Here is a 26,475-nt window from a genome sequence, read left to right as displayed (position 1 = left end):
CTTACCTGCGACAACAAGATCAGCAGACATCACCTTCTATCATCCTTGTCTTTCTCCTCGAAGAACAACAACAAATGGAATCAAATGCCAGGTTGTCGGCGATCTGTTGTTAACTTTGACTCTTCTTGGAAAGTAGGGACGAACAATGGAGTCTTCGTCCCAAGCAGTCTTCATCACATGATTCTTCTTGGAAAGTAGGGACGAACAATGGAGTCTTCGTGAAGGGGGTCTTCGTGAGAGATGGTTTCCAGATTCTTTAAGTGTCACGAAGATTCATCCTACGAACAATCAAGGTTCGACGAAGATTTAAGATGGCTGACGAACACTCAAACTTGGGCCGACGAAGATTTAAAGGCCGACAAAAACTGTTAAGGTCCGACGAAGTGTTAAGGTTCGACGAAGACTGTTAATGTCCCACGAAAACTGTTAAGGTCCGACGAAGACTGTTAAGGTCCGATTCGACAAACATTAAGTCACGTGTCTTCGTTGGTGAGTCTTCGTCCATACATACCTTGAACAATGGAGTCTTCGTCAACTCATTGATTCTTCGTTGGTACTGAGTGTTCGTCCGATGAAGTCTTCGTGGGGGGTCTTCGCCAAGAGGGGTTCTTCGCTGGTCACTTTTGGGTCCAGATCTGAAGAAACCCTATCTTCTCTCAACAGCCGCCACCAGACATCAAGAACACAACGAACTGTTTACTTGCAGATCTGATGAAAAAGCTTCAAAACAAGATGAAGACTTGACTTTCTTGGTAACAGAAAACCCAACCCTTTTGTATAGTCCAATTCATCTCAGATATGTATATCTCGGTTCAAATCTGGGTTTTCTTCATGTTACCCACTTTTACAACTCGAACAAAAAAAAAAAACAAAAAAATCACAGATCTAGAGCACATGTGACTTAGCAAACTGTTAGATTCACTAAATCGGGCACCATGGCTCTGATACCAATTGTAGGTTCGTGAGTTCGGACCGAAACCGTGATTAGTGAGTGATTATGTTCAAGTCGGGAGAGATTAGAGACAAACAAACAACTTCTTTGTATTAATCCGGTTGTATAACATTACGAAGCGGCCCGATTACAAGATAACCGAACAATGCCAAAGGAGTATACATCCGGGGAGAGACCAAGTGGTGATCCCTCCCCCAAACTCTAAAACTTCATCTCAAACTCTCTGACTCTCTCACTCTCTCTCATTTTGCAAATGAACAAGGGGTTGGTATTTATAGCCACACCTACTTGTCTTGCAAACACACACGGTCAAACACATAACCCTCTCGTTTGACCACTTCAAACGAATGGGTCAACACACGTTTGTTTGACCGTTTCACTAACTATTACATAATCAGCATAAAATAATTCTAATATATTCGAACAACATCGGACACAAAACTACACCAACATGGTTGTAGGAACAATGCATTATATTAAACGAGAGGTGATGATGGTGGTGATGAAAAAAACTTATGAACTTAAGATTTGGTGAAGCCATAGATGAACTCTACTAGATATGATCGACTAGAGAAGTGGGTCATAGTCATATGTTAGTGAATACTGAATAGTTTTTAACCAGCTTCGGTACAGTTCTAATTACAGTTGGTTGGAAAATAAATAAGTTTCGGCTAAGATTGTGTGTATCTCAGCTGAACCAGTGGTGGCTCCGGCAGCTCCAACAGTGGTGGCTCCGGCAGCATCATTGGTGGTCAGAATTGTGTGTATATCAGGGACTTTTCTATCTCCTTGATCATCCTTTAAAACAAGGGTTGATTTTTTAGTAATTTATGATGATAATCATCATATTTTTCTTGTAAATCATATATGTTTGTTAAAAAAGAATAGGCAAGTTTTAGATGCGAGGAGAATGTACCATAGCTAAGAGTACACAAGCTTAAGCCTTTGGTACAACTTATTCTTGAATTGGTGTTTTCTAAATGGGATAATAAGAGAATCTGTTTCCTGTCTTCTTTTATGAGGCTGAAATGGGCACTACTGTTTACATAGCTAGAAACTTGCGTGGAATTAGCTTGGTTTAGAATTCTAGCTGAACCAAACCAGCTCGGTGGGCCTGGAAGTTGGTTGAAGAGAGGGAGGGAAATTGGTGAAGAATTGTATTGAAGAGGCTTCAAACCAGCTCGGTAGCGAATAGGCTGAACGCTGGAGGGAGTGGTCTGCAAGTTGGGTGGGCCTGGAAAAAGGGCTTTGCTTCTACCCGAGGAGTTTAAAGAATTATGGCAGCTGGGATCTTTACTCATTTCAGTCGAGTGTTCTCCTCATATGGATGTTTGGTCATGGGATTTGGACGACTTGAAGGTTTTTACTATTAATAACTTAAAAAGGGGCTGCAAATGGCTAGATACATGGCTCTGGATTATTTGTTCAAGTGGAATAATTGGGTCCCTAAAAGGGTGTCGATTGTTGCATGGGGGGCTAAGAAGAACCGGCTTCCAACATCAGGCGCTTTGCTTAAAAAGGATTTTTCTTTGTCATTGCGGATCTTTGTGTGTTTTGCGGGGAAGTCTCTTAATCATGTGAACATATTTTCGTGTTGTGCTTGGTAGGTTGGTCTGGCAAATTTTATCCAAGTGGTGTAATGTTCAATGATCGATTTATGCTTTCGGCTTACACAATCGGGTTGTGATGTACATTTTCTTTTGATAGTAACCACTTAGTAGGAATTAGGTGATGGTATGTTTCTTTAAAGAACATTTTTTGTTTAGGCTGGCGCACCATTTGTTTATGAAACATTTGTTGGCATGGTTATTATGTAGGATGATGATAGTAGTCGGGTTTAGATTGTGAACCTTATGCTTTGCTTGAGGATTGGCTTAGTAAAAAGGTAGATGGGTACTTGGATACCACTGTCGACAAGGTCAATGTGGTAAGCCTCACTACATTTATTTCTAAGTTTTGTTACATGTAATTGATTATTTGCCCTAATTTAAATTATTAATGTAAAAAGTTTGGTTATTGATTTAAGGTACATCATCTATTACACAGTGAAGCAGATATAATTTCGAAAAAAAATTGACTTTTGAGGCCTTAATGGTTTTTTCTACTTCAAAAGTGATATGCATTTTGTAAAATTTCTTTAGATTTAATTATTATTTTTTAACTATACAATGTGCTTGAAAATTTTCATTGATTGTGAATATAAAGAGGTCAAGTTTTAATGGTACATGTTTTGATTAAATTTAGTTACCCATTTTTTGATTATTTATGCATTTTTGTTATATAATCTGTTCTAAATGTATGACCATCATCTAGGTTCTACAACTCAGACGTTAGCAACCCCTGCTGTGAGTAATGTTTCTTCAGCCTTTTTCTCAAGGTCCGCTCCATCAGAGAAAACTCTAGGTGGCAAAGCCTATCTTCAACCCAAAAGCCCACCAATGTCTCAAGAGGAAAATGATGCTATTTTGGTGAGTTGTGATTATTTTGATGTTTAGTTATACTTTGTGCTGGGAAGTGGGAGCCTTGAGCTTGCAATCATATGTACTAAATTGTGCTTTTGCTTTGCTGCTTTATAATAATACTAGTCTAAGTACCCGTGTGTTACACGGGTGGCCAATAAGAAAAATAACTACTTTAACATTGTTGACGTAAGTATTTTAATTATATATATGTTGAAATATTAACAGAAATGATATAGAGTACACCAAATAATTGAAATACACGAATACAAACAAAATAAATATTAATATCATAAACATATTAATATTGAATTCATACAGATTTGTTGATGCATCGTTTTAGACCTAGCATTACAAAAGGAAAAATGGAAACACGCAAGAGCACCAGACCGGCGTAGCCTCCTTAAAAAAGACCCGCATGGCATTCAAATGCTTTCTGATATCTGTGAGCTTCATCGACTACCACATACCTGATTAATAAGTGGTAAGTTTAGTATTAGGCCATATTTAGAAAAGAGAAAAAGACAAAGAAAGTTCTTGCCAATTTGTAGAATTGTATAACAGCAACATGCATTAGAATAACAACATCCTCTTTGCCCACATCATGATAGCCATGTCGTTTACATCCTTAAGTTACACACCAACATGCATTAAAAGTAATTCCACAGCCGATTGGAGAAGTTCTTTTCCGAATTTACACTCACGTTGATGTCTTAATTAGGCTACTAACTTCCATCGTAGCACAAAAAGCAGCACAAGTTGGGAGATTTTATGGCACTTACAATGAGCAAAAAAAGTGACAATAATATTATAGTAAATAAAACTAACAGAGTAATAAAATAAAACAAAAAATAGCACATTCAAAGTCATTTGGTTTAAAGAGCTCAAAGTAGACTTCTCACTTCAATGGTAAGCAACTTAAGTATATGCTCACATAGCCTTAGCAACTTCATTCCCAATGGATAAATAAATAGAAAGCTAGAATATACCGGGGACATCGTGGGCAACCTGGTCATACGCCAAAACATCTTGAGATTCAATCGGAGCCGTTGGACTTCAAATCTGCAGTGCCAGAATCGCAGCTCAAAGAACACCACAAAAAGCCTCAAAATCCGCAAATGCCATGAGATTGTCATCGAAGGTCTTCGTGCCGGTGTTAGTGACCTGAGGTTTGGTTGTGTAGTCTGCAAAAGACACATGACCCAACATGTTATACCCCTTTACAATCAAATATGGCACACTAATTAACTTGGACAACGGTGATTCAGGTCAACCTGACCTGACCGGCTACATACTAATTATTTAAAAGGTGACATTTGACACACTAATTATTCAACAAATAGACAAAATGTGCTTAAGGTGAACTTGACCCCTCCCGTTACATACCTTCTTTATTAGGTTTTTTGTTTTTTCCCTTTTGTTATTGTAGCTGGGCAGTGGTCGGGCTTTAAAGTATCACACCAAAACAATACCAAATTACACTGAATGATGTCGAATTCAACTTGTAATAAACAACTGTTGTTTTCTACAAACTCAACTACAATATAGCAAAGCCCCAGATAGACTATCGTTTCCACAAACTCACACTTAATAATTACCTCAAGTTATTATTGACTGATCAAAAATGTGGAAAGTTTGACCCGTTTACATACAAATGGGAGTTGATATTATTTCCACATGTCAAATGGGTATATATATATACATATAAAAAGCTTCGCTTAAATAATGGTCCAAAAGTCACAGAATATGTGTTCTTAATGCAGATAACATCCTAAAGTGTTTTATTTATCAAAATCTATTATTTATGTGATAATGTAATTTTTTCAATTCATATTTAAAATTACAATCTTTTAAAAACAATTGGATAAAAGGTTTTTCAAGTTCACCCAACCAAAAATACCCGTTTTGACATCATCTCGTTTCTCATTTAAATAAATCAGCTCGTCTTCTTACAAATGAATCCGATGGAACCCAAACAAACAACCAACTACCATAAATAAAACCATAGTTTGCAAGAACGAACCTAATTTTTATACCCAATGACGAAACTGGTTTTGAAGAATTGTGAAGGCAATTATGGGTTCCTTACCATTTGTTGTAAAGACATGAAGTGTCGTTCCCAACTATCAATAATGACGCGAACTATTTTTTTTTTCTTTATCGCTTTCAAGTTTAGTCAACCTTTTCTTTTATGCTTTATCAATGTTGTTCTTTAAAGATAGTCTCTCCATCTCGAGTTTTAACATAGCTCCATCTATCTCATCTAATTTAGTGGGCTTAGAAGTAATCTCCATTTTTAGTTTTGCATGGATTCATCAATCAGATAAATGCTGTAATTATGAACTAATATCATTAATAAAAAAAGAACAACATTTGAAATGATATGTTAGATATTTATAATATTTAGTACTACTATAAATAAGTATGTATGTAAGCATGTGAAAATACTATAAATAAATATGTATGTAAACATGTACGTCAGACGCGTCACCTCCCTGTAATTTAACCAAAAGAAGATTTAGAACTAAAATATAAGAAGATAAAATAAAATTGGGAAGAAAACAAACCAAAGAAAAAAATCTAATATCTTTATGTAGAATGGTAGCAATACCCTCAAAGAAGGTGGTGGCTCGAATGTTAGACAATCTGCAATCTTTAAATCCTAAATTTGTAAATAAACTACATACAAAATTAGTTAAAAGAGTATCCACAAGTTACACTTGAGAGATCATATGTATTTGCATTCTCTCGGAAGCTTCTTGTTTTAGTCATGGGATCATAGTCATAAGCATCACATGCTTTAATAAACTGCCCCTTTACCAGTTTGCTCACATCAGCTCTGGCCTTTCGCGTACGATACTTACTCGCTTTTCAAATCCACAAGAAAGTCTTAGCTCAAAAAAGATTATATTAATGTATAAAACAACATATTGATGAAGCTTAGAAGTTATGCTCACTTTTGCATCTTCTTTTTCTTCCTTGTAACGAAGAACAACATCACTTCTGATGGTGGTGCTCGTGTTGCACCAAGGCGACTTACCCATCGGAGCCATAGAAGAAGCTCCGCAGTCTTGATATTCACCACCACTACTCTTACCAGTCAGACTTGAAAATGAAATATTAGACCGTAGATGTGCATAACATGGGCTCGGTTCAGTTTTTGCAGCTCATTAATGAATCCACTATAGTTGTGTTACTTGACGGGTGGTCCTTTGGACAACCCTTAAGTATGTTAAAAGACGAAATAATCTTTCACTTAATCGTGTAATTATCTTGAATTAGATAACTACGGTGCTTATGTTTCAGGTGCGGTTCAGGAGCTAAAAGACGGATTAAACGCAGCTTTGGAGGCTTTGGTGATGAACGGGTCGAGCGTGGAACAAGAGACACAACAAAGAAATCAAGGCAGCTCACCACCGTAAATTACGGTCCTACCGTAATTTACGGTGGACCTGGATTTTGCCTTTTCCTCCACCGTAACACAGTTTGTTTGCACCGTAAAATAATCATGTCCACCGTAATTTACGGTGGAGCCGTAAATTACGGTGACGGCTGCGAGAAAATATGAAACTGCCACATTTAAGTTAGTTTTGGGGTGTCTTTTCATGATTCCTTATCATTGGACGTTTTTGGATCATCTTGGGGGCGAATTTTGGCTACTTGCTTGCTTTGTGAACAATTCTTATCATCCGGTTTGTATCTTTGATTCGTATGAACATTGGTTTGATTATGATGATGATTCACCGAGCCATGTCCGGCTAAACTCTTCGGTGATCATCTAAGGTGAATGTTTCTTGAACTTTTGTGTGTTTAATTTCTGAAATTCTAGAATGATAACTTGCGTTGCTTGAATATCATGGTGTATGTTTGATTGCTTGTAGTTTGTTAATCGATAGTGCAATTTCTAGTCTTAATCGTACGTTCTTGGTGCCGTTGGCAATCGAGATATCACGGGAAGGGTTAGGGTTGGTTATTGATTAATTGGTCATCGGGAAACAACCTCGCGTTTATATAATCCGAGTACTTTGTCCCCTTTTATCACTTCAATCATCTATACACGAGTTATGTCTATGTAACTCTTTCTAGTTGGAATTACACACAATTGTTTAAAGAAACTGAAACCTAAGGTGATCATTGCTCTCTCCTAATTTGTTTTACAACCAACTTTGATTTGAATTAGTTTTTAATTTAGTTTTCTAAAACAACAATCCAAATTCTTGAAATTTAATTTCTGCAATTTAGTTTAATATTAGTTTAAGTACAAAGCTATACAATCGACACATCTTCCACATACTCCCTGAGTTCGATACCCTCTTACCACTATCTATAGTTGTTTGGGGATTAAATTTGCGTGACCCACGACATCACGTCATTACTGCATGCTGGTTGTATTGTATTTGAAGACTCCTAAAACAACCAAACTTTAGCAAACTGTAAATTCATAAAACACGAAAATTGAATTAACAATTTAAAGTGATACCTTTGTTCTTGGTTCGTAGGGGTTGATCCTTTAAGGATGTGATTTGATGGTTGTTCATCCTGAGGAAATTTTTACAAAAATAGATAAGTATGCTAACTATAAGATATGCGACTGATTTTCCAAATATTGATCTATTCGAATCAGTTTTGAATATTTTTTGTTGAGCCACCAAATGAAAAAACACCACTTGTTGATGCAGTTGTCAAGTTAGTAGGGTATGATAATCCTGAATCAAGCTGCATAACAACTGAAAAAAAAAACATGTGTAAGATTCAAGTAACAAATAAATTCATTTACAACGATTAACTTATTTAACTGGTTGGGCCAACTGATTTTGCATAAGCACTAACGTTTGCTTTAATTGTTCCAAAATTGGGAAAATTGTAGGTTTATTTTGAGGGGTAACTGTATCAACTACGGAGATTAGTTGAGAAAGCACAAATGATTGAGTATCTCTACTCAAGGAAGTGTTCGTATAACATATATTTACTTGGAACAATATAAAACAACATTAGACAATTTAACTTCACAATATTTCAAATAATCTCAATAAGCCCCATAAACTACTTTTTAATATAAAACAATTTTAGTCTTTGAAATGCTAATGTAAATATTATATTGATTAGACATCAAATTTAGTTCTTACTCCTCGGTTTTGGACCGAAGGTAACTAAATAGTTTAAAACCAAACCGAATATTTAAAAGAAACCATTTTACTCCACCAATTTTAACTAACCGAGAAATATTTTCAATTGTGACTTACCCATTCAAGCAATTTATTAGCATAGAAAAGTTCACATCTTGCAACAAAGAATACTAACCAACTGAGTGATTGACTCATTCAAGTTTCTCCTACAGATAATAATTTCCATGAAAATTCAAGATCAAAAGTATACCTTTGGACCGTCTACTTAAAACCCAACACATATAAAACAACTATTGGTCTCTGTCTAAAAGGAAAGTTTCACATGGGCATTTCATCGAGCAATTGGTGTGCATTTATCAAAAACATTGTAGAAATCTAGTATTTAATTCAGTTGAGCCCCATAACAATAAGTTTAAATAAGAATTGGTTTAATTTAAACATTTTAATGTAAAATCGAAAAATAACTAGAACCTGCAAGGCTGATAGTCATTCAATTCTTTGATCTTTGAGTGTAGCAGGTACATCAGACGACACTTCTCCACCATTAGCATCTTCTTTCAACATCTCTGTTACGCATATCAAAATCAAATTAACAGGATCTGATTTTCAACATATAATATCAAAGTAAAGATTGAAATGAGCAGAAGTTGGTTTAGAATTGTTACAACTTGTAATATTCTAAACACCACTAAGAAGATAACAACATTATAGGCACTTATTATTATATTTATTAAAGACCAATCTTGAATAAAATGGCATAGACATGTTTAACACAATATAATTAGCAATCTTAATTATCCAATCTCGTACTACAACACCATCGGGACAGGCTTTGCGACCATCAAATAGTAGAATCAGTACACTCACTCGATCCAAATCAATTACATATATAAATAGAAGAACAACAATCGAATAAACATCAAAGAACATTACATCTTCGGTAATGGCAACATGACGAATTAGGTCTGGTTAATACGGTGACAAAATTAGGGCAAGAAGGACGGATGAAACATACCTATGTGAGTGATGGAGTGATCTGATCAATCGATTCAGGAAAAGACATGATAGACATCCATATTGAGTTTGAGGTTACAGATCGAAAAGACTACTAATGTACCAGATTACACGATTAAAACAATATGTGTTTGTCAAAACAAAATCCAGCATAAAAATCATACAACGAAATTAGGGTTTTCTTATAACAACTAGAAAATCACAAACAGAGATGGAATCCAACTTACCGATGCTTCACTTTCTGATAAAATCATCAAATTTTCTGATGAATTCCAATGAATTTATCCGATTTTCTGATGGCTTCTGATAAACCCATTAGACTTTCTAAAAATAACAATTTTCATTTATGATGAAGTTACCAGATTTTTTTCTGGTAATTCTGATGGATTTATCAGAAATTCTGATGGAACGAAAACTTTCATCAGATTTTTATCAGATCATATCAGAAAACCAAAAACAGTTGTTGGATGTAAATAAGTAAATAATCCACTAGATATTTAAATAGATTTGTTTAATAATTTGTATATATATATATATATATATATATATATATATATATATGTGTGTGTGTGTGTGTGTATTATGTATTAGTACTGTTATTTATACTTATTTCCTGTATTTTTACTTTTTGTTCTTTTATCTGTATAATGCCATTCTTTTACATGCAGGCTAATGTCTACGCCCCCTGCACCCACTAACGCTGAGCTAGCCAACGAACCAGAAAATAATCTAAGAAGAAGTAGGCGGCTTCGCGAAAGATCACTCGTTGTAGCACAAAGGATTGCAGCCGCAATCGACGAACCAGTGATACTTTCTGACAGCGAGAGTTCAGAGGAAGACACATGAAGCATTATGGTAGAGGACGACCAGCCTTTAAATGAGACCGGTCATCCAGGAGGAGAGGGCTTGCTACCGAGCATCGCCCGACCTACAATTGCAGCACCGAGTTTTGAAATTAAATCTAGTATAATTAACATGTTACAAAATTCTGTGCAGTTTGATGGGAAGGATCACGAAGATCCAGGTCGGCACATCGCTTCATTTCTCGAGGTGTGCTCGACATTTAAGATTAGAGATGTTTCTGGAGACGCAATTCGTTTGCGACTCTTTCCATTTTCTTTGCGAGACAAAGCCCGATCTTGGCTTTTGTCACTTCCAGCAGGTTCCATCACAACTTGGAACGAGATGGCTGATCTTTTTATGCAAAAATATTTCCAGCCGAAAAAGATAGCTAAGCTTAAGAATTGTATCATGACATTCAAACAGGACGAAGGAGAATCTCTACACGCAGCTTGGGAGAGGTTCAAAGATCTTCTGATCGATGTTCCATATCATGGGTTGTCCAAAAGACAACTTGTGTTGAACTTCTACCAAGGACTCAACGACGACTCGCAAGAACGTTTAGATGTATATGCAGGAGGCGATCTTGGAACAAAAACACCTAATGAAGCCTATGCAATTATAGAGAAAGCTACCTTGAAGTCAAGTTCTCGCCACGGTGGAGTGCGAAACAAAGAATCATCTATTCATGGAGTTCATCAAATGGATACATATACGGCTCTTGCAGCACAGATTGGAGCTTTGGCAGCAAGATTTGATCAAGCTCAGAACGTTTCGCAGGTACAAATTATCATGTAAGCTGTGTGGAGTGTCACACGAGCCAGGTACAAGTGAGCAGGGTGTTATGTTTACAGGCCACGAAGAGGTGGACTATTTGGGCAATCAAATTAGGCCCCAGAATAACCCCTATAGCAACACGTACAATCCGGGTTGGAGGAATCACCAAAACTTCGGATTCAAAGCCAATTCCAGTAACCAAAACCCACTCGGGTATGCTCAACGCGCTCCCGCGCCACAACAGCCTCAGGGGCAATCTTTTCAGCCCTAGGGATAATCTTTTCAACCATCAACGCAAACCTTTCAGCCACATTACAATAATTTAGGTTCAGGAAGCACTCCCCAGCCTCAAACCTCTCAAACCAACGCAAAATTAGAGGAGATGATGGCGCAGCTATTAAACAACTCCAACAATGTCAACCAAATATCTGAAAAGCGATACAAACAGCATGAGGAGCGTTTCATGGCACAAGAAGGGGAAATGCAGAGCCAGAAAGCTTCAATACAAACCATTGAGAATCAAGTCGGCCAATTGGCCAAGATGTTGTCTGAAAGACCACAAGGTAGTCTTCCAGGTAACACAGAACCAAACCCGAGAGGGCACGTTAATGCAGTAATGACGAGGAGTGGTAAAACCACGGAACTTGACAAATCGGACTCACCACCGATCACTGAGACGGTCCAAACTGACGCTTCTGACGAGGTGCACGCTAGGGGAGTCCCAGCAAGTACAACACAGTTCCAGGGGCCAGTTAAAGATTTCATTCCTCCTATTCCATATCCGAACAGATTGAAGAAGCAAAAGAATGATGAACAACATGGTAAGTTTTTAGAAATGTTTAAACAATTACACATAAACAAACCATTTGTTGAGGCGTTGGCTCAAATGCCTAAATACGCAAGGTTCTTAAAAGTCATCCGCACAAACAAGCAGAAGCTCGAAAGCTTGTCTTGTATGTTGATGAACGAAAACTGTTCAGCCCTTCTCCAAAATCGTCTACCTGAAAAGATGGGAGATCGGGGCAGTTTTACTCTTCTCTGTCTCATTGGCAGCATGTCTGTTAGTCACGCATTAGCCGATTTACGAGCTAGCATAAACCTTATGCCGTATAAAGTTTTTGCTAAATTAGACTTGGGTGAACCTTCACCCACTAGAATGAGCATTCGACTCGCAGATCGTTCAATCAAATATACGCGTGGATTCATTGAAAACATGCTTGTTAAAATCGATAAATTTGTATTTCTCGTGGATTTTGTTATTCTCGACATGGACGAAGATTCAAAAGTGCCATTAATACTCGGACGCCCGTTCCTCAATACGGCGAGAACGATCGTTGTTGTGGCAGCTGGCCAAATCACGCTCCGAGTGAATGACGAGCATGTGACTTTTGATATTAAAAGATCAATGCAACATCCGCAAAGTCACGATGACATGCTTTACTATGTCGACATTGTCGATACTTGTGTAAGCTCTCATTTCCAAGGCACGATTGAGGAAATTGATATGGACACACATCTTTTGTGTGAGAACCAAAATGAAAATTCGCAGGAAGGCCACGAAGTTGAGCCGCCGATTTCCCAAATTGGTGAAGATGGTTTTCAAAGTCCAGATCAATTTGTGGAGATTGACCGTGAAGTTGAAGAAAAATCAAAACCATCGGTTGAAGAACCACCGTCAATAGAGTTAAAAGAACTACCACCGCATCTCGAGTATGCATTTCTAGACGAGGATTGTCGCTTGCCAGTCATCATTTCAGCATCATTAGCAAAAGAAGAAAAGAGACAACTTCTCGAAGTTCTAACGCTCCACAAGAAAGCTATGGCGTGGAAAATCATGGATATCAAAGGCATTATCCTTCTTTTTGTACGCATAAGATTCTCATGGAAGATAATTACAAGCCTAGTGCACAACATCAAAGGCGATTGAATCCTAATATGCAAGACATGGTGAAGAAAGAAGTAATTAAGTTGTTAGATGCAGGGCTGATTTATCCTATATCTGATTCTGTTTGGGTAAGTCCAGTGCAAGTAGTACCCATGAAAGGTGGTATTACTGTAGTTCCAAACGATAAGAATGAACTTATTCCTACCCGTACCGTCACCGGATGGCGAGTTTGCATCGATTACCGCAAACTCAATGATGCCACCCGTAAGGACCACTTCCCGCTTCCATTCATCGACCAGATGTTGGAACGTCTATCGGGGAAGTCTTTTTTCTGTTTTCTGGATATTTTCAAATTCCTATCGCTCCTAAGGACCAGGAAAAGACTACTTTCACATGTCCTCTCGACACATTCGCCTACCGACGTATGCCTTTTGGACTGTGTAATGCACCAGCCACATTCCAACGCTGCATGGTAGCCATTTTCCATGACATGATTGAAGACTCCATGAAAGTATTCATGGATGATTTCTCTATTTTCGGGAGTTCTTTCGATCAATGTCTTGGAAATCTGAAAAGAATGTTAATGAGATCTCAGGAAACTAATCTTGTGCTTAACTGGGAGAAGTGCCACTTCATGGTGAAGGAAGGGGTAGTTCTTGGGCACAAAATCTCTGAAGCCGGGTTGGAATTCGATCCAGCAAAAGTGGATATCATTTCTAAACTTCCTCCCCCAACCTCGGTCAGAGCGATTAGAAGTTTCCTGGGTCATGCAGGGTTCTATAGGGGATTCATAAAAGACTTTTCAAAAATCACAAGACCTATGACCCGTTTATTAGAGAAAGATGCTCCATTTGTGTTTTCAGACGAATGCATGAAAGCTTTCAAGCAACCGAAACAAAGGATTATCGAAGCCCCTATTTTAGTTGCACCAGATTGAGCATTGCCATTTGAGATAATGTGCGACGCCAGTGATTACGCAATAGGAGAAGTCTCAGGACAGCGAAGGGAGAAGCATTTTCATCCTATTTACTATGCCAGCAAAACTCTACATGATGCTCAGGAAAATTATACGACTACAGAGAAGGAGCTTTTGGCAGTAGTATATGCTTTTGACAAATTCATGTCGTACCTTGTGTTGTCCAAAACAATTGTGTATACGGATCATGCAGCAATCAAATACCATTTTAGCAAACAGGACGCAAAACCGCGTCTTATTAGATGGATATTGTTACTACAAGAATTTGACATTGAGATCCAAGACAAAAAGGGAGCTTTAAATGTTGCAGCCGACCATCTCTCGAGACTTGAGCATGGAAGTTCTGAAAATTTGCTGGAGGAACCAATAAACGACAATTTCCCCCACGAATTTCTTTTAAGTATCTAGTTGATTGACGAGTCACCTTGGTTCGCCGACTTTGCAAACTACCTCGCATGTGGAATCCTTATCAAAGGATTGTCATATCAGCAAAAGAGGAAGTTCTTTGCAGCTTTGAAATATTACATTTGGGACGAACCTTACTTGTTTAGAATCGGAGCCGATCAGGTGATCCGAATATGTGTATTCGGAGAAGAGGCAGCTAGCATTCTGCACCACTGTCACGAAGGGCCAACCGGAGGTCATCATGGAGCAAACTACACTGCAAAGAAAGTGTTAGACTCTAGGTTTTACTGGCCCACAATCTTTCGGGATGCGCATGAATGGGTTAGAGCGTGTGATGCTTGCCAGAGGGCAACGAATATCTCCACACGCAATGAAATGCCTCAGCATCCAATGCAAGCGTGTGAAGTCTTTGATATATGGGGTATCGACTTCATGGGTCCATTTCCAGCCTCACGAGGTAACAAATACATCCTAGTTGTTGTAGACTATGTCTCAAAATGGGCCGAAGCTCAAGCTTTGCCTACAAACGATGCTAGGGTAGTCGTGAGGTTCTTAAAAAGTTTATTTGCCCGATTTGGTGCTCCAAAAGCAATAATCAGTGACTGAGAACGCATTTTTGTAATGCGCAGTTAGAACGAGCCTTGTCCCGTTATGGTGTTCATCACAGATCGGCTATGCCATACCATCCTCAAACGAGCGGGCAAGTTGAGGTCACAAATCGGGGTTTGAAAAGAATCCTTGAACGGTCCATTAATAATAACCGCAAGGATTGGTCAGAAAGCTAGATGACGCTCTGTGGGCTTTTAGAATAGCATTCAAAACACCTTTTGGAACCACACCCTTTAGGTTGGTTTATGGAAAAGCTTGTCATCTACATGTCGAGCTAGAACATAAGGCATTTTGGGCCTTAAAGACGGTGATGCGTGCAAGTGTGTTATATGTTTTAGATGTATATTTTAAGCCCTTTTTACACTTTTAGCCAACTTTTAAATTTATAAAACACGATATTCACTAACACTAAACACACATATGGGCAAGTGCACCCATCGTGGACGTAGTATAGTGTTGGTAAGATACCGAGGTCGTCCAAGGACACAAGAGCTTTTAGTACCGGTTTATCCTCAACGTCTAACCAAATCAAAATGTTAGAAAAGATTTTTAAACTAAGAAAATAAAAACTAACTAAATGCTGAAAAATAAAAATAAAAACAGATAGACAAGATGAATCACTTGGATCCGACTCGTGTATTAGTATAACCTTTGATTATTTTCGCACTTTTGCACTTGTTTAAGAGATTATCTTAGTTATTGTAGTAGGCCCCTCTTTTGAAGGCGACGTTACCCTCAACCCAGTAGTTTGAGTCAGCAAGGATACAATCCTAAAGGGTCGGATTATTGAAAGATAATGAATTAAGTTATTAATGCAAATTATGGTAGGCCCCTCTTTTGGAGGTGACGTTACCCTCGACTAAGTAGTCTGAGTCAGAAGGGATACAATCCTAAATAGACGGGTTATAGTATTAATAGTAGTTAACTTATGAGGGGTCAAAGAGTTTGGATCCCCGCCATCCAATACATATGGGTATTGAAGGAGATCCTACTAAATTTGACCCAGGTCCCTTGCAGGACCTCTAAACGCTGAACAAGGGCAAGACCCTTACCAAACCGTTCCCTTAACCCCCGACCAGGTAGCCAACATACCTCCATATAGACCGTGGAGATATGAATGGTGAAAATCTTTTTTTTTATATAGACAGTAAAATAATGCCAAGACACCACGGACAAACGATAAGGAAGAATCACCTTCAACATAAGCAACTAGTTATTAAAGTCATTAATACAAAACCAAATAAAAAGTGCAAAAGATTAAAAATAAAAAGTATTATACTAAACACTTGTCTTCACCAAGTGATGTAAGAGACTTAGGCAAACATGGCCTTGATTGTCAAGAACTCTTATGATCAATCTTGGATCCCGAGACGACTCACACACTCTATGATGGACAATGGATGATGGTGGTGGATGATGGTGTTGTGATGGTGGTGAGTGGTGGATGAAGTGTAAGAGAGGTGGTGTGCCAAGGGATGAGTTGCAATGAAGCCAAGCACTCCTATTTATAGGCTGAACAGAAGCCTGGGCACGGCCCCGTGTCCGCTGCACACGGCCCCGTGCCCGTCTGACAATCTCTCTCCTCATTAATTGTAATTCGAAATTACAATTAATGCGCCTGCAGTACTTTCGCCACGCCCCCGTGTTCACTGGGCACAACCCCGTGGTGGGCAACAGAAGCTTCTATCACTTTGTCTTTTCTGCCAGGGCTGACCATCCTGGACACTGCCCCGTGCTCGCTGAGCACGGCCCCGTGTTGAGCTGGACACGCCCCGTGTTGAGCTGGGCACAGCCCCGTGCTCAGCTAGGCACAGCCCCATGCTCAGCTTTCTTCTTGTTTTTGCTTTGGGAAGATGCTGTCGAGGGGTCAGGCATGCCACGTTTCTTCCTTTTCTTCGTATTTATGTTGGATTTGGCTGCATTTTTGCTTCTTTTGTTCATCTAAGCTCTTTTAACCCTGAAAATACAAAAGGAAGACAAAAGCACACTTTTTCCAACATTAGTACTTAAAAAGTGTTAGTTTTATGCCTCATTTGATGTAATTTATATGTTGTATTTTACACACATCAACGGCAAATATGGATTTTAAAAGCGGAGGTGAAACCCGTCTTCTGCAAATCCATGAGCTTGAAGAGGTAAGAAGCCATGCCTACGAGAGTTCTAGCAGGTACAAGGAGCGAGTCAAGAGATTTCATGACAAGAGGTTGAGAGACCATAAGGATCTCCGTATAGGAGATCTTGTCTTGTTATATAACTCAAGACTACGTTTATTCCCCGGGAAGCTAAAATCCCAATGGGTGGGTCCATACAAAGTTAAGGAAATATTTCCATACGGGGCCGTGACTATCGAGGATCCAAGCGGGGGAAGTTTCAAATTCAACGGTCATCGTTTAAAACTTTACATCAACGGACCAGTTGACCCGGTGGAGGAAAATCTCGAACTCCACGTCCCGCATACTTAAAACAAGTGTGGGGAGGATGACTCTAGCTATTGACTCGCTGACAAATTTAGCGAGCGTGTTTTCACACGCTAAGGGTAATTTTGTATATAATAGTTTTTAATGTTTATTTTGTAATTTATTAATTTTTCAGTTTTAAACGTAGGAACATACGATCTGGATCCATAATTTTTGGAGATTTGAAGATAATAAATTGTTAAAATACATGAAGTAGTGAAAAAATGGGAAAATAGGGTAAAAATTAGGATTTCTGAGCTTACTGTGAAAAGTTACCCAAAAAGACCCAGGTGTTGCACGGTCATGCCAAATCGGCACGGTAGCGCAACCGTTAGTCAAAACAGCTCACTTACTCGTGCATCGGACAGTCATCGGATCGCACTACCGTGCAACCGCTGCGCTACCAATGCAACCCGATAACACAGGTCGAACCAGGACAGCGATCCGGATTGGCACGACCGTGCCAAATCCGCACGACCGTGCGGCTCGAAAACCGAACAGTAAAAATCGGGGTATTTAAACAAATCTGCAATAAAAACATAACACTTTTACGAAACCCTAGCAGCCGCACGGGAGTTCCAGGTCGCCTCCACCCAAAAATCACCTAATTTTTCCCTAGATTAAGCTTCAATCATCTTCAAAGGTCTGTTTCCTACTTGTTTTGTACATTAAACTTAGTTTCTGATGAAAATCTGATGTTTGAATTAAGAAATTTTGGGGTTTTCTTCATAAAAGCCAAATAAACCCTTGTTCTTGAGTGGTTAATATTAAATCGGTAGTTCTGGTACTTGATTCATAGTTTATTCACTGATTACAAGTCAAATCTTGAAAGATACAAGTTAAAATCGTTGAATTAAACCACTTTCTGATGAGATATACTGTGGCACGGTCACGCCGCTTAAACGGCATGACAGTGCCGGTTAAAAATCAAGTTCAGATCGCTGATTTAAAGTTGCGATGCCGATTCGCACGGCAGTGCCGATTTGGCACGGTGGTGCGACACGAGTTTCCGAAAACAACCTGTTTACCGATCACGGAGTGGCACGGCAGTGCCACCAGCGCATGACCGTGCGACTGCTGAAACAGAAACAGAAGCTCGTAAACAGCCTGTTCCGATGGCAGCATTGAAATTTTTATATTCTGCTCTTATTTTGTTGTATTCCTGTGTGCAGATGAATCATAGATTCCTCTAGTTCAGCAAGAACAAAGCAAAAGAACAACCCTGTATTGCAAGATTAGAAGCTTTATGGAATAGAGGGGGACAAATCGGTGAACCGAGAAGGTTCAACTAGGAGACTTTAACAACCTTGAACCAAGAAGAGAGGCTCTCCGACATGATGTCACATCCGATGTCAAGGTTGTTCAACATTGCACGACCCGTTTATCTTGAACTAACATTGGAATTCTTCGCTTCATACACATATGAAATACCAAGAAGCGAGAATCCAGACTTTAAAAACAGGGAGACAATACAGTTCAGATTGGGGAAAAAGTGGCATAAGTGGACCGTTGCTAGACTTGGAAGAAGATTGGGCATATACTCAGCTGAAGACATCAATTCAGAACTTTTCACAAATATCTACAAGTTTGATAGTGATCAACAACGAGCCAACTTTTGGGCCCAAGTAGCAGTTGAACCACCCTATGAAGCTAGAAAAGCTAAAGCTTCACGACTACGAGATCCACTTCTAAGGGTCATTCATCAGGTCATGAGTCACACCACCTGTGGGCGCATGGACAGTGCAGGGAACTGTCCCACTCTGGATCTTCTTTTCTTATATTCACTAGTGACTGGAGTGCATGTCAACCTCGCAGCTAGAATGGTTGAATTCTTTGTAAACAGCGCAGGGAGGACTACAAGCAGTGAAATCCATGGCGGGGAATATGTGACTCAGTTAGCATATAATTTGGGTATTATGACGGATGAGGTAGTCAAGGGTCACACGATGGTTCACGCAGGAGGAGATGTGGATATGAGGTCTTTGAGAGCGATGGGTTTGGTAGTAGATACAGATAATGGCCCGCGACTGAGGGGCCTAAATGGGGAAATATGGGATCCGCTACCGCTACCACTACCACCACAGAATAAAGACGTCAACATGGAAGAGCTTGAGCCACCACCATATGGCCAACCACCACATGATCAGCCACAACATGAGGAGCACGAGCACCAGCATCAGTATCAGCACCAACAAAACTGGCCTCCAGGTATACCTTCCTACCCTGAGTTGTACCAGCAGTTCCAGCATATGCAAGTTTCTCAAGACGCTATAAGAGCCGACCAGTTAGCTATGCGGGCATCTCAACACACCATGCGGGAGGAAATGTATGCAGGATTTTCCTACATTTTTGGAGGGCTACAAAGCGTATATCCTAGCCATTTCGGCAACCCTCCACAGTTTCCATTTGGAGACACAGGTACCTATGGGGTGGGTTCATCTGGAACACGCCACCATGATGGTGATGATGATGAGGAGTAGGAGGAGGTAGGGAAAAACAGTTCAGAAACTAATGTTTATGTTATTTCTATTCAGTACTTTGTTTGAGATATTTTTACTTTATGTCTGTTTTAAGTAGTTTAGTATGTTTGCTTTGTTTGAATAATGGATCTGGTTGAATTATCTAACATTTTGATCAATGGTGATGTTGGCTATTTTAGCGAGTGACATAATTGGCAGATTCATAAAGAAATGGACAACAGAGTTGAGACGACTTCAAATCAAAAGTCTACTCAAACAAGTCAACTCCAACTCTGAGAGAGTACCTCTTTACCTTTTCACATTATTAGTTTAGCTCTTCATAATTGCTTAACTAATATGTATTTCACATTGGGGACAATGTGAAGTTCAAGTGTGGGGAGGATTTAAAAGGTTTTAAACTTTGTTTGTCCTTAATTGTTCTCATTTCTATATATATTTTCGAAAAATAAAACAAAAATGGTCAATTTGTGTTCTTTAGGAAGCATCATGATGTGCGTGAAGTGTGTTATATTTTAGATGTATAATTAAGCCCCTTTTTACACTTTTAGCCAAGTTTTAAATTTATAAAACACGATATTTACTAACACTAAACACACATATGGGCAAGTGCACCCATCGTGGACGTAGTATAGTGTTGGTAAGATACCAAGGTCGTCCAAGGACACAAGAGCTTTTAATACCGGTTTATCCTCAACGTCTAATCAAATCAAAAAGTGAGAAAAATGTTTTAAACTAAGAAAAATAAAAACTAACTAAATGCTGAAAAATAAAATAAAATAAAAACAGATAGACAAGATGAATCACTTGGATCCGACACGTGTATTAGTATAATCTTTGATTATTTTCGCACTTTTGCACTTGTTTAAGAGATTATCTTAGTTATTGTAGTAGGCCCCTCTTTTGAAGGCGACGTTACCCTCAACCCAGTAGTTTGAGTCAGCAAGGATACTGTGACAACCCCGACCCGGTTTGACCCGTTTCAGGAGCCACGGGACAGAAATCCTGCGGTACTTTATTTATTGTGAGTTTAGCAGCGGAAATTTTATTTACAGGATCGGCTAAGTTAAAATTTTTCCCGATTATTTTAATTCACAATTCGAGATAAAACCCCGATAATTTACAATAACAAGATTTTACTGATCAAACATATTTCTTTATTTTATATTGAGCCACTATCTTAAGCTTGAAATGCTTCCCCTGCATTTTTCCTGAATTACAGCAGATCACCTGAAACATGTTTGAAAAAGATTTTGTCAGCGGGGAAATACTGAGTGAATTATTCTAGTTACTGGAAATTGACACATTTGTTATAATTCACAGTGGTAAGATCTTTTACAATGTTTCTGATATCAACCAACTACCCACGGTACTTTACCACTCGACCCATTGGCCCACCTGTCCAATGGTGTCTGTGATTATGGTCATATCACCCAATGGCTGCCCCAATGGTGACGATTATCAAGTAATGTGCACAATACCCCACATACCGGCTGCAATTTGGTGATTACATAAACTTAATCACTGTAAGTTATAATTCTGAAAATAATTTGGAGTATTGTAAAGCAGTTAACAACTCACAAACTGTAAGAAAAGAGTTTATAAAAGAAGAATAACTCACAAACTGTGAGAAAAGAATTTACAAAAGAGGAATAACTCACATTGCAGATTTAGTACTGACAGAATATGATTTTAGCCCTGTTAACCTAATTTCAACAATAATGCACACAAAACAGGGTTAGTGATCAATACAGCAGTTACGATAACTCACGAGATCAAATTCTCACAAGGAATGACAAAGTGCAATACTTCAACTCATTTATCGAATTGACGACAAACGACAAAGTATAATACTTCAACTCTTTTATCGAATTGACGACAAACGACAAAGTATAACCCAATGTGGGCGGCACTTAGACATTCTTTGGATATATTGATCCCGGAAACTAAATCGTAATAGCGATCGAGTAATTACCCTGTTCTGCGGCAGCACCTCGTGAACAGTGTGTGTTTAATTGTGATATAATAGCCTAATATCGACGTATAGACAGCAATTGAACGTCGCTTTTGTACCAACAGTCGACTGCCAAGGTCGGCTATTTATAGCTCGAAATTCGACTCGCATACGGACCGTATGCCTGGACCCTTGCGGTCCGTAAGGGAGCCGGTTGGCTTACGGTCCGTAAGGACTAACCCTTACGGTCCGTAAAGGGTGCGATCTAGCTTGTAGACTAGCCTTCTCAGTGGTATAGGTCTGCTGAATCAACAACATTCGAATTTCCATAATTTACAACGCATAATTCGAGATAAATATCAATTAGGGTTTAACCTCCCTGAGTTTTAGGGGCCCTGATCCTGATTCCGATTATTCCGGAAATTTCAGGGTTAGTGCGGAATTACTTGGGTGTCTCAATTAGGGTTTCCTTATTGACTAATTATTATTCTAATTATTAATTTTAGTAAGAGTTGTTACATCCTCCCCACCTTAGGAAAAAAATGTCGTCCTCGAGATTCACTGAAACAGATGAGGATACTTGCGCTTCATTTCTGATTCCAGTTCCCAAGTGTATTCCGGTCCTCTCTTAGAATTCCATTTGACTTTCACCAGTACAAGTCGCTTGTGTTTGAGGAATTTGATTTTCCGGTCTTCTATTTGTAAAGGTTTTTCTATGAATTTCAATTTTTCATTTACCTCTATTTCTTGAAGAGGTACTACCAGAGATTCATTTGATAAACATTTCTTAAGGTTGGATACATGAAATACATCATGTACTCCAGCTAGTTCTTCTGGTAGTTGTAAACGATAAGCGACTTGTCCGATTCGTTGAATCACTGGAAATGGTCCAACATATCTGGGACTCAGTTTTCCTTTCTTACCGAATCGTACTACTCCTTTCCAAGGAGATACTTTTAGTAGTACTTTGTCTCCTACTTGGAATTCAACTGGTTTGCGGCGATTGTCTGCATAGCTCTTCTGGCGATCTCTGGCTGTTTTCAATCTTTCTTTGATTTGAGTTATCTTGTCTGTGGTTTCTTGCACAATTTCTGGACCTAATAATTGACTTTCTCCTATTTCCGCCCAACATACGGGGGTTCTGCACTTGCGTCCATACAGTGCTTCGAATGGAGCGGCTTCAATACTTGAGTGATAACTATTGTTATAGGAGAATTCAATTAAGGGTAAATGGTTATCCCAATTACCTCCAAAGTCAATTACACATGCTCGGAGCATGTCTTCTAGAGTTTGGATCGTTCTTTCACTTTGTCCATCGGTTTGTGGATGATATGCAGTACTTAGATTGAGTCGGGTTCCCATTGATTCTTGGAAACTTGTCCAGAAACGGGAAGTGAAACGACTATCTCTATCCGATACAATGGAGAGCGGGACTCCATGTAAGGATACTATTTCATCCACATACAGCTTGGCTAATCTTTCCATGCTAAAGGTTTCTTTTATTGGTAGAAAATGAGCTGATTTGGTTAATCGGTCCACGATTACCCAAATTGCATCATTACCTTTTGTGGTCTTGGGTAACTTAGTAACAAAGTCCATTGTTATGAGTTCCCATTTTCATACAGGCATTTCTAACTGTTGTAATAAACCTGAGGGTTTCTGGTGTTCGGCTTTAACTTGTGAACAGGTTAAACACTTAGATACATATTCAGCTATATCCTTTTTCATTCCTATCCACCAGAAATTCTTTCTTAAATCTTGGTACATCTTACTGTTTCCTGGGTGTATCGTATACCTAGATTTATGAGCTTCTTCTAAAATTTTCGATCTTAAATTTCCTTGTTTAGGTACCCAAATTCTGCTTTTGTGGAATTTCCAAATTCCATCATTTCCTTGTTCCAATTCTTTTAGGTAACCTTTCATTCTTTCGGCATCATCCTTGATTGCCGTTTTCTGGATTTCCTTCACTTGTTCCCTTAAATCTACTTGTAGATTTATTCTAAGAGCACGGACTCGCCTTTGCTTTTCATGATACTTACGACTTAAGGCATCTGCTACTACGTTGGCCTTTCCTTCGTGATATTGAATATTACAGTCGTAATCACTCAGAATTTCCATCCATCTTCTTTGCCTCATGTTCAACTCTTTTTGCCCAAATATATATCTTAAATTCTTATGATCTGTATAAACAGTAAACTTACTTCCATACAGATAATGTCTCCATATCTTAAGGGCAAAAACTATAGCTCCTAATTCTAAATCATGAGTCGTATAGTTTTCTTCGTGCTTTTTCAATTGTCTGGAGGCATACGCAATTACCTTCTTGCGTTGCATTAACACACATCCGTATCCTAGTTTTGAAGCATCACAATATACTTCAAAATCTTCTGTTCCTTCTGGTAAGGCTAAGATTGGCGCATTGGTTAATTTCTGTTTTAGGATTCTGAAGGCTTCTTCTTGCTTTGGTCCCCATTCAAACTTAGTGGCTTTACAGGTTAGCTTAGTTAATGGTACAACTATCTTGGAAAAATCCTTAATAAACCGTCTATAATAACCGGCTAAACCTATAAAACTTCTAATTTCCATTGCAGTTTGTGGAACCTTCCAGTTGGTAATTGCTTCTATCTTAGCAGGATCTACGTGAATACCTTCATGATTCACCATGTGTCCTAAGAATTGTACTTCTTGTAGCCAAAATTCACACTTCGAGAATTTAGCGTACAACTTTTCTTTTCTTAACAAAGTTAAGAGTGCATGCAAGTGCTGACAATGCTCGACTTGACTTTTGGAATAAATGAGTATATCGTCAATGAACACGATTACAAATTTATCCAGATATGGTTTACAAATTCTGTTCATCATGTCCATGAATGCAGCTGGGGCATTGGTTAATCCGAAGGGCATGACTGTAAACTCATAATGACCATACCTAGTTCTGAAAGCAGTTTTAGGTATGTCCTCCTCTTGTACTTTCAACTGATGATATCCGGATCTTAAGTCTATTTTAGAGAAATACCTAGCTCCTTGTAATTGATCGAAAAGATCATCAATCCTAGGTAATGGGTATCGATTCTTAATTGTAACCTTATTCAATTCTCTATAATCAATACACATTCTCCTTGATCCATCTTTCTTTTTCACAAACAACACTGGTGCACCCCAGGGGGATGAACTAGGTTGTATAAATCCTTTGCTTAGTAATTCATCTAATTGCTTCTTTAATTCTAGCATTTCGGTAGGAGCTAATCGATAAGGTGCCTTGGCTATCGGTGTAGTTCCTGGAATTAGATGAATCCTAAATTCGACCTCTCTATCTGGTGGTAACCCAGGTAAATCTTCTGGGAATACATCTGGGTATTCTGAGACTACAGGAATTTCCTTGAGTTCTTTGCCTTTAGTACAAATGATTACTGAAATCATATATACTATTCCCTGTTTTCGTTCATAATTAGCAACTTTCATTACTGATATGAACTTTAATGGCTTCCGAGGTTTATCTCCTGCAATCTTAATTACTTCTCCCGTAGGTGCTTGAATTTCTATAAAGTTTCGATCACAAATGATTTGAGCATGGTTGGATATTAACCAATCCATTCCTAACACAACATCAAACTCAGCTAATTTCATAGGCAATAGGTTTGCAACAAATTTATGACCTGAGAGTTCTATTTCTACTTTTTGCAAAACCTGATTAATTTCTACTGAATTCCCATCTGCAGTTTCAACGGTAAAAATCTGCCTAACGGTAGTTAATGGTAACTTAAGAGCTTGACAGAATGAAGTATTTATAAAACTTTCGTTTGCACCAGAGTCAAATAATACTTTTGCATAGACGTTGTGAACTAAAAACGTACCGGCTATCACATCCGGAATGAGCTCTGCTTCTTGAGTAGTTAGCTGAAAAGCTCTGGCATTTTTCTTAACAGTTCCTTCAACTGGTTTGCCTTTGTTATCGGTGATTTTGTTCAGTTTAGGACATTCGGTTTTGTAATGTCCTGTTTCCCCACAGTGAAAACAGGTTATAGTTTTCTTCTTACAGTTTTCTTCACTATGGCCTACAGATTTGCAGAAGTTACAAATTGCATTGCATTTTCCAAAGTGCTTCCTTCTGCAATTTCTGCAAAAAGGCGGGATTGAAGATTGTCTCGCTCCTTTCTTTTTGAAATTACTACTATTACCCACCCTGAATCCTTGGGTAATTTTCTGAGCCAATTCTTTCTTCCTATCTTCATCTCTTGTGCGGATCAGTTCGTCGGTTAGGGTGTTAGCTAATTCTACTGCATCGTCAATAGTACGAGGTCTCGCAGCCTTGACGATATTGCGAATTTCGCTAATTAATCCCCAAATATATCGAGAAATGAGTACTTGTTCTGGCGAAGCCAGGTTAGGTACCACTCTCGCATATTCAAAGAATGTCGAAGTATAACCACGACAATCTACCCCTGTCATTCGATAATTGAGGAACTTATTTGCCATTTGTTCCTTCTCATACTCAGGACAAAATTTTCTTTCAACAAGATTCTTAATTCTTCCCAAGTCATAGCA

General features: G+C 38.7%; 1 long non-coding RNA gene across 1 annotated transcript; it reads left to right on the top strand.

Annotated features, from left to right (window-relative positions):
* Window positions 1-1,291: 1,291 nt before the first annotated feature.
* On the top strand, window positions 1,292-3,559 carry LOC118484867. Its single transcript, XR_004874781.1, has 3 exons — window positions 1,292-2,686; window positions 2,770-2,879; window positions 3,266-3,559. It is a non-coding gene; the product is annotated as an uncharacterized LOC118484867 (long non-coding RNA).
* The last annotated feature ends 22,916 nt before the right edge of the window (window positions 3,560-26,475 follow it).

This window comes from Helianthus annuus, chromosome 12 (genome assembly GCF_002127325.2).
Source record: "Helianthus annuus cultivar XRQ/B chromosome 12, HanXRQr2.0-SUNRISE, whole genome shotgun sequence".
Lineage (NCBI taxonomy): Eukaryota > Viridiplantae > Streptophyta > Magnoliopsida > Asterales > Asteraceae > Helianthus > Helianthus annuus.
The sequence above is the reverse complement of the archived record's forward strand: the minus strand, read 5'-3'. Positions and strand labels throughout refer to the sequence as shown.